The sequence below is a fragment of the Mytilus californianus genome, unplaced genomic scaffold (assembly GCF_021869535.1).
Source record: "Mytilus californianus isolate M0D057914Y unplaced genomic scaffold, xbMytCali1.0.p SCAF_3, whole genome shotgun sequence".
Classification (NCBI taxonomy): Eukaryota; Metazoa; Mollusca; class Bivalvia; order Mytilida; family Mytilidae; genus Mytilus; species Mytilus californianus.
Genome location: NW_026262679.1, coordinates 131933975 through 131948347, shown reverse-complemented (window position 1 = coordinate 131948347; position 14373 = coordinate 131933975).

Sequence of the window (14373 nt, the reverse complement as noted above, 5' to 3'; positions counted from 1 at the left end):
AGAAATCACTGTGTATACTCTAAGTTTTTTTTTACTGAACATTTTATACCCCTCCCCTGTTTCAATTTTTAAAAGAATTTGAAAACAAGACTTTAATTATTGCCAGCTTACCCTATTTGCATATTTTCTGATATAAAATGCCTAGAACCTGTTTAAAACTGTTTTGATAACATATTGAAAGCATATCAGAATACTATAAATGTTATGTTTAGCAGTCAATCATTAAAACATTCAAGATTATATAAAATATCCAATCCTGCCTCTGTCTCCAGTCCACATCTTACTGTATGCCTATTTGTCAATTAAAGTTCACATTTTCTACCTCAAATGGTCAATTTGGAATTCTTGTCACAACAGTATCATATGTAACCATTTATCTGACACAATTTACCTAATAAATATACTAGAAGTGTTCAAACAAAGCCATATTTGCAATAGTTGTATGTATGCAGATACCAGTCTGAGATATAAATTCACTTAAAATGTTATAGAGATGACTGCTAACATCTGATTTTTGCATAACTTCCAAGCATAGTTATTGTTTTCTATATCAAGAACTTAAAAATCATAAAATCATAGCATTTACAGGTTAAATTATCTGTTTTATGACCCAGGGGGTAGGCAATTTTCTATGTTTTTTGCCCCTGGGGCCTCAAATTTCCTAAATTATTCTGCTGTTTCTAGTAATTTGGAATATTTAGTACATATTCAGGATAGAACACACTATTGTAAGTTTTGTTGAGATATTTTTGTATTTCTAGCTTGTATTTTTTATGCCGTGGTGACAAAAAAGCAGATTTAGGTGTTACGGCTTACTTTTGGGTTAATGACAGGACACAAACACCCCATAAATAATATTCAGGAAGGATCGATGAGTTTCAATGACTGCGAAGAGTAAATATAAGCACTTCTTAACAATTTAACTTACAAACATGCAAATATTATGAATTAATTTTGTATTCAGGACTTTAAGTAAACTATGCATACTGTAAACTGTGAATTTATGCTGAGTCATCATATCTAAGGCCCAGGATTCTATCAATCTTCATGAAATATTTATAAAACTTCATATTTGAGTTAATTTCTTTAAAATCTGTGAGATAAAGAAAATTTGGTTAAATTCTGAATGTTCTCTTTTTTCACCCTATATAGGTTGCATTTCTGTAAATATTGGCAATGCAATTTTCCATAGGAACTCCTTTTACGGCTAAAACTGTACCACTTTTACTATGAAGTTTTGAACAAAATCTTATCCTACAATTGAAAGTTCATATGCACTACAATTTTTTTCAAAGGTCAAAATATAGGGCTGTGCGGCATATTTTCAACGTTTATATGCCCTGAACTTTTCAGAGTTTAAACTAACACTAATTTTCTTAACTACCCCTACCTCGAATGAAGGGTTACCACAGATTTCAATGTAAACAATATGCACATGTATATTTACTGGTAACATTCCCAAGTTATGTCTCTATGAGATGGAACACAGAGAGCATAACTGGGAACCAGTATGTAAACAAAATTAATTTTCTATGAATATTCTAAATCTCCCCAAAAGAGGCGTGGTTTGAGAAACAGCTGTATTTACAAAGTGCAACCTATACACACATTTATTCAAATAGGAAACTCTCTAAAATCAGTTTTTCTCACATTAATACTCAATTATCAGAATTATAGCCTGAAAGAAATCACTGTGTATACTCTAAGTTTTTTTTTACTGAACATTTTATACCCCTCCCCTGTTTCAATTTTTAAAAGAATTTGAAAACAAGACTTTAATTATTGCCAGCTTACCCTATTTGCATATTTTCTGATATAAAATGCCTAGAACCTGTTTAAAACTGTTTTGATAACATATTGAAAGCATATCAGAATACTATAAATGTTATGTTTAGCAGTCAATCATTAAAACATTCAAGATTATATAAAATATCCAATCCTGCCTCTGTCTCCAGTCCACATCTTACTGTATGCCTATTTGTCAATTAAAGTTCACATTTTCTACCTCAAATGGTCAATTTGGAATTCTTGTCACAACAGTATCATATGTAACCATTTATCTGACACAATTTACCTAATAAATATACTAGAAGTGTTCAAACAAAGCCATATTTGCAATAGTTGTATGTATGCAGATACCAGTCTGAGATATAAATTCACTTAAAATGTTATAGAGATGACTGCTAACATCTGATTTTTGCATAACTTCCAAGCATAGTTATTGTTTTCTATATCAAGAACTTAAAAATCATAAAATCATAGCATTTACAGGTTAAATTATCTGTTTTATGACCCAGGGGGTAGGCAATTTTCTATGTTTTTTGCCCCTGGGGCCTCAAATTTCCTAAATTATTCTGCTGTTTCTAGTAATTTGGAATATTTAGTACATATTCAGGATAGAACACACTATTGTAAGTTTTGTTGAGATATTTTTGTATTTCTAGCTTGTATTTTTTATGCCGTGGTGACAAAAAAGCAGATTTAGGTGTTACGGCTTACTTTTGGGTTAATGACAGGACACAAACACCCCATAAATAATATTCAGGAAGGATCGATGAGTTTCAATGACTGCGAAGAGTAAATATAAGCACTTCTTAACAATTTAACTTACAAACATGCAAATATTATGAATTAATTTTGTATTCAGGACTTTAAGTAAACTATGCATACTGTAAACTGTGAATTTATGCTGAGTCATCATATCTAAGGCCCAGGATTCTATCAATCTTCATGAAATATTTATAAAACTTCATATTTGAGTTAATTTCTTTAAAATCTGTGAGATAAAGAAAATTTGGTTAAATTCTGAATGTTCTCTTTTTTCACCCTATATAGGTTGCATTTCTGTAAATATTGGCAATGCAATTTTCCATAGGAACTCCTTTTACGGCTAAAACTGTACCACTTTTACTATGAAGTTTTGAACAAAATCTTATCCTACAATTGAAAGTTCATATGCACTACAATTTTTTTCAAAGGTCAAAATATAGGGCTGTGCGGCATATTTTCAACGTTTATATGCCCTGAACTTTTCAGAGTTTAAACTAACACTAATTTTCTTAACTACCCCTACCTCGAATGAAGGGTTACCACAGATTTCAATGTAAACAATATGCACATGTATATTTACTGGTAACATTCCCAAGTTATGTCTCTATGAGATGGAACACAGAGAGCATAACTGGGAACCAGTATGTAAACAAAATTAATTTTCTATGAATATTCTAAATCTCCCCAAAAGAGGCGTGGTTTGAGAAACAGCTGTATTTACAAAGTGCAACCTATACACACATTTATTCAAATAGGAAACTCTCTAAAATCAGTTTTTCTCACATTAATACTCAATTATCAGAATTATAGCCTGAAAGAAATCACTGTGTATACTCTAAGTTTTTTTTTACTGAACATTTTATACCCCTCCCCTGTTTCAATTTTTAAAAGAATTTGAAAACAAGACTTTAATTATTGCCAGCTTACCCTATTTGCATATTTTCTGATATAAAATGCCTAGAACCTGTTTAAAACTGTTTTGATAACATATTGAAAGCATATCAGAATACTATAAATGTTATGTTTAGCAGTCAATCATTAAAACATTCAAGATTATATAAAATATCCAATCCTGCCTCTGTCTCCAGTCCACATCTTACTGTATGCCTATTTGTCAATTAAAGTTCACATTTTCTACCTCAAATGGTCAATTTGGAATTCTTGTCACAACAGTATCATATGTAACCATTTATCTGACACAATTTACCTAATAAATATACTAGAAGTGTTCAAACAAAGCCATATTTGCAATAGTTGTATGTATGCAGATACCAGTCTGAGATATAAATTCACTTAAAATGTTATAGAGATGACTGCTAACATCTGATTTTTGCATAACTTCCAAGCATAGTTATTGTTTTCTATATCAAGAACTTAAAAATCATAAAATCATAGCATTTACAGGTTAAATTATCTGTTTTATGACCCAGGGGGTAGGCAATTTTCTATGTTTTTTGCCCCTGGGGCCTCAAATTTCCTAAATTATTCTGCTGTTTCTAGTAATTTGGAATATTTAGTACATATTCAGGATAGAACACACTATTGTAAGTTTTGTTGAGATATTTTTGTATTTCTAGCTTGTATTTTTTATGCCGTGGTGACAAAAAAGCAGATTTAGGTGTTACGGCTTACTTTTGGGTTAATGACAGGACACAAACACCCCATAAATAATATTCAGGAAGGATCGATGAGTTTCAATGACTGCGAAGAGTAAATATAAGCACTTCTTAACAATTTAACTTACAAACATGCAAATATTATGAATTAATTTTGTATTCAGGACTTTAAGTAAACTATGCATACTGTAAACTGTGAATTTATGCTGAGTCATCATATCTAAGGCCCAGGATTCTATCAATCTTCATGAAATATTTATAAAACTTCATATTTGAGTTAATTTCTTTAAAATCTGTGAGATAAAGAAAATTTGGTTAAATTCTGAATGTTCTCTTTTTTCACCCTATATAGGTTGCATTTCTGTAAATATTGGCAATGCAATTTTCCATAGGAACTCCTTTTACGGCTAAAACTGTACCACTTTTACTATGAAGTTTTGAACAAAATCTTATCCTACAATTGAAAGTTCATATGCACTACAATTTTTTTCAAAGGTCAAAATATAGGGCTGTGCGGCATATTTTCAACGTTTATATGCCCTGAACTTTTCAGAGTTTAAACTAACACTAATTTTCTTAACTACCCCTACCTCGAATGAAGGGTTACCACAGATTTCAATGTAAACAATATGCACATGTATATTTACTGGTAACATTCCCAAGTTATGTCTCTATGAGATGGAACACAGAGAGCATAACTGGGAACCAGTATGTAAACAAAATTAATTTTCTATGAATATTCTAAATCTCCCCAAAAGAGGCGTGGTTTGAGAAACAGCTGTATTTACAAAGTGCAACCTATACACACATTTATTCAAATAGGAAACTCTCTAAAATCAGTTTTTCTCACATTAATACTCAATTATCAGAATTATAGCCTGAAAGAAATCACTGTGTATACTCTAAGTTTTTTTTTACTGAACATTTTATACCCCTCCCCTGTTTCAATTTTTAAAAGAATTTGAAAACAAGACTTTAATTATTGCCAGCTTACCCTATTTGCATATTTTCTGATATAAAATGCCTAGAACCTGTTTAAAACTGTTTTGATAACATATTGAAAGCATATCAGAATACTATAAATGTTATGTTTAGCAGTCAATCATTAAAACATTCAAGATTATATAAAATATCCAATCCTGCCTCTGTCTCCAGTCCACATCTTACTGTATGCCTATTTGTCAATTAAAGTTCACATTTTCTACCTCAAATGGTCAATTTGGAATTCTTGTCACAACAGTATCATATGTAACCATTTATCTGACACAATTTACCTAATAAATATACTAGAAGTGTTCAAACAAAGCCATATTTGCAATAGTTGTATGTATGCAGATACCAGTCTGAGATATAAATTCACTTAAAATGTTATAGAGATGACTGCTAACATCTGATTTTTGCATAACTTCCAAGCATAGTTATTGTTTTCTATATCAAGAACTTAAAAATCATAAAATCATAGCATTTACAGGTTAAATTATCTGTTTTATGACCCAGGGGGTAGGCAATTTTCTATGTTTTTTGCCCCTGGGGCCTCAAATTTCCTAAATTATTCTGCTGTTTCTAGTAATTTGGAATATTTAGTACATATTCAGGATAGAACACACTATTGTAAGTTTTGTTGAGATATTTTTGTATTTCTAGCTTGTATTTTTTATGCCGTGGTGACAAAAAAGCAGATTTAGGTGTTACGGCTTACTTTTGGGTTAATGACAGGACACAAACACCCCATAAATAATATTCAGGAAGGATCGATGAGTTTCAATGACTGCGAAGAGTAAATATAAGCACTTCTTAACAATTTAACTTACAAACATGCAAATATTATGAATTAATTTTGTATTCAGGACTTTAAGTAAACTATGCATACTGTAAACTGTGAATTTATGCTGAGTCATCATATCTAAGGCCCAGGATTCTATCAATCTTCATGAAATATTTATAAAACTTCATATTTGAGTTAATTTCTTTAAAATCTGTGAGATAAAGAAAATTTGGTTAAATTCTGAATGTTCTCTTTTTTCACCCTATATAGGTTGCATTTCTGTAAATATTGGCAATGCAATTTTCCATAGGAACTCCTTTTACGGCTAAAACTGTACCACTTTTACTATGAAGTTTTGAACAAAATCTTATCCTACAATTGAAAGTTCATATGCACTACAATTTTTTTCAAAGGTCAAAATATAGGGCTGTGCGGCATATTTTCAACGTTTATATGCCCTGAACTTTTCAGAGTTTAAACTAACACTAATTTTCTTAACTACCCCTACCTCGAATGAAGGGTTACCACAGATTTCAATGTAAACAATATGCACATGTATATTTACTGGTAACATTCCCAAGTTATGTCTCTATGAGATGGAACACAGAGAGCATAACTGGGAACCAGTATGTAAACAAAATTAATTTTCTATGAATATTCTAAATCTCCCCAAAAGAGGCGTGGTTTGAGAAACAGCTGTATTTACAAAGTGCAACCTATACACACATTTATTCAAATAGGAAACTCTCTAAAATCAGTTTTTCTCACATTAATACTCAATTATCAGAATTATAGCCTGAAAGAAATCACTGTGTATACTCTAAGTTTTTTTTTACTGAACATTTTATACCCCTCCCCTGTTTCAATTTTTAAAAGAATTTGAAAACAAGACTTTAATTATTGCCAGCTTACCCTATTTGCATATTTTCTGATATAAAATGCCTAGAACCTGTTTAAAACTGTTTTGATAACATATTGAAAGCATATCAGAATACTATAAATGTTATGTTTAGCAGTCAATCATTAAAACATTCAAGATTATATAAAATATCCAATCCTGCCTCTGTCTCCAGTCCACATCTTACTGTATGCCTATTTGTCAATTAAAGTTCACATTTTCTACCTCAAATGGTCAATTTGGAATTCTTGTCACAACAGTATCATATGTAACCATTTATCTGACACAATTTACCTAATAAATATACTAGAAGTGTTCAAACAAAGCCATATTTGCAATAGTTGTATGTATGCAGATACCAGTCTGAGATATAAATTCACTTAAAATGTTATAGAGATGACTGCTAACATCTGATTTTTGCATAACTTCCAAGCATAGTTATTGTTTTCTATATCAAGAACTTAAAAATCATAAAATCATAGCATTTACAGGTTAAATTATCTGTTTTATGACCCAGGGGGTAGGCAATTTTCTATGTTTTTTGCCCCTGGGGCCTCAAATTTCCTAAATTATTCTGCTGTTTCTAGTAATTTGGAATATTTAGTACATATTCAGGATAGAACACACTATTGTAAGTTTTGTTGAGATATTTTTGTATTTCTAGCTTGTATTTTTTATGCCGTGGTGACAAAAAAGCAGATTTAGGTGTTACGGCTTACTTTTGGGTTAATGACAGGACACAAACACCCCATAAATAATATTCAGGAAGGATCGATGAGTTTCAATGACTGCGAAGAGTAAATATAAGCACTTCTTAACAATTTAACTTACAAACATGCAAATATTATGAATTAATTTTGTATTCAGGACTTTAAGTAAACTATGCATACTGTAAACTGTGAATTTATGCTGAGTCATCATATCTAAGGCCCAGGATTCTATCAATCTTCATGAAATATTTATAAAACTTCATATTTGAGTTAATTTCTTTAAAATCTGTGAGATAAAGAAAATTTGGTTAAATTCTGAATGTTCTCTTTTTTCACCCTATATAGGTTGCATTTCTGTAAATATTGGCAATGCAATTTTCCATAGGAACTCCTTTTACGGCTAAAACTGTACCACTTTTACTATGAAGTTTTGAACAAAATCTTATCCTACAATTGAAAGTTCATATGCACTACAATTTTTTTCAAAGGTCAAAATATAGGGCTGTGCGGCATATTTTCAACGTTTATATGCCCTGAACTTTTCAGAGTTTAAACTAACACTAATTTTCTTAACTACCCCTACCTCGAATGAAGGGTTACCACAGATTTCAATGTAAACAATATGCACATGTATATTTACTGGTAACATTCCCAAGTTATGTCTCTATGAGATGGAACACAGAGAGCATAACTGGGAACCAGTATGTAAACAAAATTAATTTTCTATGAATATTCTAAATCTCCCCAAAAGAGGCGTGGTTTGAGAAACAGCTGTATTTACAAAGTGCAACCTTTAAGATAGATCCAGTGCTAGCAGCGGATACTTTACAACCAGTATTCCAGAAAATATGGGAACAATCTATTATTCCTAAAAGTTGGTCTGAGGGAAACATAATAACAATACCAAAATCAGGAGACTTAACTAATTGTAACAACTGGAGAGGAATCACCTTACTATCCGTTCCAAGTAAGATCTTCTGCATAATTTTGATATCAAGAATCATAGACGCTGTGGATAAGAAACTACGACAAGAACAAGCTGGTTTCAGAAAAGGTAGAGGTTGCACAGATCACATATTTGTCCTACGAAAAATCTTAGAACAGTGCCATGAGTGGCAGAGAAAACTATTTGTAAATTTTGTGGACTTCGAAAAAGCCTTTGACAGCTTACACCGAGAAAGTCTTTGGGAAATTTTGAGAAGCTATGGAATACCGAGTAAGATAGTACAACTCATCAAGCAGTTCTATACAAACTTCTCATGTACCATCAACTCTGAAGCTGACACTAGTTTCCTTGTAAAATGAGGAGTAAGGCAAGGATGTGTTATGTCATCTGTGCTTTTTATAATTGCCATTGATTGTGTAATGAGAACAACCCTAGCAGAAAGTAACACCGGACTGAGATGGACACTATGTACCACGCTTGAGGACACAGACTTTGCTGATGATTTGGCACTTTTATCGCATACCGAAGATCGTATGCAGGAGAAGACCAAAAAGCTAGAAGAAAATGCTAAAATGATTGGACTTAAGATCAATGCCAAAAAGACGAAGTTAATGTACCTCAACGCAGAGAGACACCCTGTCATATTTGTAGAAGGGAAACAGCTGGAAACAGTAGACTCATTTAATTACCTAGGAAGTTGTATAACAACAGAAGGTGGTGCTGAAAGAGATATAAAGATCAGAATAGGAAAAGCTAGATCAGCATTCACTAGATTAGGCAACATCTGGAAAACAACAGCCTTTTCAAAGAAGACCAAGCTCAGACTATATGACAACTGTGTATTATCTGTACTCCTATATGGCTCAGAGTGCTGGAGAATGACTGATAAAGACATCAACAGACTCTCCAGCTTCCATAACACATGTCTGAGGAAGATTATGAAAATATTCTGGCCTAACAAAATCTCCAACAAAGACTTACATGAGATTACCAACACCAAGGACATGGAGACTTTGCTGATACAAAAGAGATGGAGGTGGCTTGGTCATGTTCTACGCAAACCATCTGAAGACATGACCAAGATGGACACCAGAAGGAAAAAGAAAAAGAGGAAGACCTAAAACAACATGGAGACGCACTATAGAAAATGAATTAAAGGAAAGAGGATATACCTGGGGCACAGTGGAAAAAAAGCAAACAACAGAGAAGAGTGGAGGAAACTTGCCCTTGTCCTATGTGCCATAAGGCATAGCAAGGACTAAGTAAGTAAGTAAGTAAGTCCCGTCAGAAGCCCTTAGTTCAGTGGTTGTCGTTGGTTCATGTCTGTCATATTTGTTTTTCGTAAATTGTTTTGTTATAAGTTAGGTCGTTAGTTTTCTAGATTGAAATGTTTCATATCTTTCATGTCGGGGCCTTTTATAGCCGACTATTTTCTCATTGTTGAAGGCCAATACGGTTGCCTATAATTGATTACATCTACTTTATTTGAACTTTGGTGGATAGTTGTCCATTTGTCAATCATACCACATCTTCTTGTTTTTATAATACATTTCATTCTTTTTTGTAGGTATATTAAGATTGGATTGTCAACATGTCGTTTAACCTGACACCAGATGACACTGCGTCTTTAGTAAACAATTCTAGCAGCTTACCACTGGCGTTACCTACATTATTAACAGTTTTCCTCACTCTACAGCAAATTGTGTTCGTGATTGCATGTACCGGCAACTTCTTTGTTATCTACGTGGTATTGAGACACATGAGTCTCAAGGACAACTCAAACGTCTTTGTATTGAATCTTGCAATAGCAGATTTCTTCACAGGAATGTCCTCAGGGGTTCAGATTCTCTACGTTTTTTACCGTCATTTGAATCAGAACGTAGTCTCCTGCCTATTACGTTTTCAGGTAGTAGGTTGTATGACCATCGCATCACATGTCACCGTATTCCTCCTGTCAATTGATCGTTACATTGCTATCTGTCAACAAGATCTATATAAACAAATCCTTACGAAAAAATTATCCAGTGTTATTGTTACTTTACCATGGCTTATTTCAATGTCATTATCACTCCCGCCATTTTTCGGATGGAACGAATGGGATACTGCACCTAGTTGTAGCTTTAGTCTTGTTTACTCTCCCGAGTTTTTCTGGACAACTTCTACTATTGTTTGTTCATTGAATGGCCTTTCATTCGTTGCACACTTTCTCATCTTCTTCAAGATAAGAAAATTCTACAAAAGAACAAGACCACTATATGAAATGGAAACTGGGGACAAAAAACTTCATAAAAATATACGAGGGGCGAAGGTCATGTTGATTATAACAATAGCTTTTACAATATGCTGGACACCATTCATGTTTTTTTCGTTTGCATTTGCCAATGGTTATTCGACAGATTTCAATCTTCAAGAAACATCACACTGGCTCGTATTCCTTGGAATGCTGAACAGCGTCATTAACCCAGTTATATATGCATGGTACAAGCAAGATTTCCGTAAAGCCTGTCAGAAAACATGTCTTAGAAGTTCTATACAGCAGTAGTCCAACTTAACGAATTCGAGATGCAAATACATGAAAGTAGCATGTCCTTCGTTTGAGACCATCAAGTATGGTAGAAACTTACTATTTGTGAATTTGTGTCGTGTTGTTGCTGTCAGATTGGTGTTACCTTGGTGTTACCTTGCAGCTCAATATTTCAAAAAATCTAAGATGTACGAACACATATCAACATTCCTGGAAGTGAATTTGATGGGAATACTTTTTTCACAAATATAACAAAATAGTTTCATTTTTACAAGTTACATTGACATTCTTTTTATTTAAACGCTAACTCCCTTATCTTATGCGATAAGTTTTAGAAAATAATCGTGGGTATTTCTCAGAGATGTACGTGATTGTGTGTAATCATTTACGTTCAGGAATGGTTAATTGACTTTAAATCAAAATGAAGATAATTGCACTGCAGAAAAGGTGCATTTGAAATTATATTCTACAAATATATTCTTTCTGTTTACAAGTACAATCCGATTAAAATACCTACCCTGTGTTCACCCTTGGACTTACACCTAGAAATTGACATAGATGGTCGGTTGAAAACAAAACTTTATAATATAATATAATATAAATTTTCAGAAGGTTACACAGTCAACAAAACAGTTAATCCGTCCCGTGGCCATCTAATCTACATATAAAAAAAAAATTACATAAACAAAAGGGTAATAAAGCAAAAACATACCACACTGCATACAAGAGCACATATATAGTACAGGTAGATAAATATCATTGATTTAAATAAAAACTTTACGACAAAAGAGATGATTTCAGCTTCCCAATTGTGCACTTTCCATTTTTATGTAGTAACATTCAAGCAGCGCCTGCATACGGAGTGTATGTCTACCAGTTGATACGGTATTCCAGAGCTTGTATTCCCTATCATGATTTCCTTGACAGAGGGTTGCTGCTCACAAAGAAGCTATTAAACCAAGAGTTCCAAGTGGTGAAGTTGAAATTGTCCCTTCGTAAATTTTACGGACGCCATCACGAGTTGGTTGACCGTTATGGAATATCCGTTTCACAGATAACAACGGATATCTTCCAATTGTCGTAACTACAATCCCTTCCCTTTTTCCCCGAAAGTGACCTACCGAATTAGACTGTCAACGGGTTTGTACTAACATGAGCAACACGACGGGTGCCACATGTGGAGCAGGGTCTGCTTACCCTTCCGGAGAACCTGTGATCATCCCAGTTTTTGGTGGGGTTCGTGTTGCTGAGTCTTTGGTTTTCTCTATTTTGTGTTTTTGTTTAATGTTGTTTATCTGTTTGTCATTTTCTTTTTTAGCCATGGCGTTGTCAATTTATTTTCACTTATGAGTTTGAATGTCCCTTTGGTATCCTTCGCCTCTCGTTTTCTAACCTTGTTTGCGCCCATGTTCTTGTCCCTTGAGCTACTGTAATTTGTACACATGTCTTATGAACACGTACTCTTCGTATAAATGTATCTCAAGTTCCTGTTGCTGGTACAAATGACCTTTGAGCACTAGCTCTTGGTACGAATGTCCTTTGAGCTTCCGCTCTTGTGAAAATTGTCCTTTGAACACCTGTTCTTGGTACACACGACTCTTGCAGTATTCCAGCTTGAATCTCAGGGCAGAAGGGTGCTAGTTGTCTGAAAGGGCACTTTCTCGCAATCAACCAGATAATTAGGGCACTGTAGATTACCTTGAATATTGCAAGGCTCAACTGGAAGACACTAGTTGTATTTTAAGCATATTTAGAAATGATTGTGTTGTTGATGGTGGTTCCAGTAAGATTTTCTTACCACATTATCATACCATAAAGCAAAACATATTATTTTATTTCAATCTAAACATACTTGTACATTTGGTAAAGAAAATAATCATTAGAAATTTCAATGTTTTATTACTGAAACCAGTCTATAAAATTAAACAAGTAGATTTGAAAGATGGAGGTGTACATGCAAAATTGAATTGGCAATGAAATAAAATTATTCACATTTAAATTATTTGTTCTAGCATTAAGTAATTGTTTTTGACAGTTAATTATTCTCTTCTGTGCCTGCTGTTCTCGCAATTTTTCTGTTTCTTGGTCTTGGATAAAGGAAATTTATATATCAAGACAATACATGATGTACATAATTAATATTTAGAGAAACAAAACTTTATGTCCCCTCAAAATAAAACCAGATTGCACACGCTGAAATGTCTCGCCTACTCAATTTATTATATCTGAATAATATTTTGAGATTTTTTTAAAGCAGGTCTAGAAAACTTATATAAACGTTAATTAGTTCAAGGTACGTGAACCCTGCACATGTTTCAATCAGTCCATGCAACAACTATACTTGACCTATTGCTAAAAGTATCTAAGAAACATACAAAACCACTTAAACTTAACGTTGACCAATGTACCACGAAAATGAGACCAAGGTCATATAAACCCTGTCAATCTGACATGTACAAAACAATCATTCCATACACCAAATATAGTTGGCCTCTCGCTAATAGTAAACAGACAAAACTCCAAAACTTAACTTTTACCACTAAACCATGAAAATGAGGTCAAGGTCTTATGAACCCTGCCAGACAGACATGTACACACTACAGTCCTTCCATACGACAAATATAGTTGTTGACCAACTCCTTATAAAAACTTAAATATACATAGAAATCTAACCTTGATCACTGGTTCAGTAAATAAGGTCACGGTGAACTGTGACTCACAAAAAGGTAGACCTTGCAAGGATTCCATATACCAAATTTACTTACCCTATTGTGCATAACGAGTGAGAAATTCAGGTTTAAAAAGAATATAGTTTTTAACGCACTCGTCTAATCATGAATATGAGACATATGACCGATGGAACCTTGTAATGTAAGGCATCTGTATACAAAAAATGAAGTATCCAGGTCGTCTAGCCTTTAAAATTTAGGATTTACAATTAGTTACTACTAATTGGGTACTGTTTACACTTTCAACAGTAATATCAACCACAAATTGAGCAATGTTAACACTTTCAACGGTTATAGCAACCTTCTTCGCAGTAATGTTAAGATTTTTAACAGTTATGACAACCACCTATGGAGCCTGGTTTACACTTTAAACAGTTATGTTCACCACCTTTGGAATAATGTTAACACTTTCAACAATTATGATAACCATCTTAACAGTAATGCCATGTAAAGATCTTTTACAATAATGTCGAACTACCTCTGTAGTAATATCATTTTTTATATATATTATTATCTTGGCTTAGTTGTACTACTGTGTTATTAATATTTGTTTTGAATATAGAAAATCCCTATCATCTATTGATTGATTGTAATAGAGATGACCTTGGCTTAGTTGTACTACTGTGTTATCAATA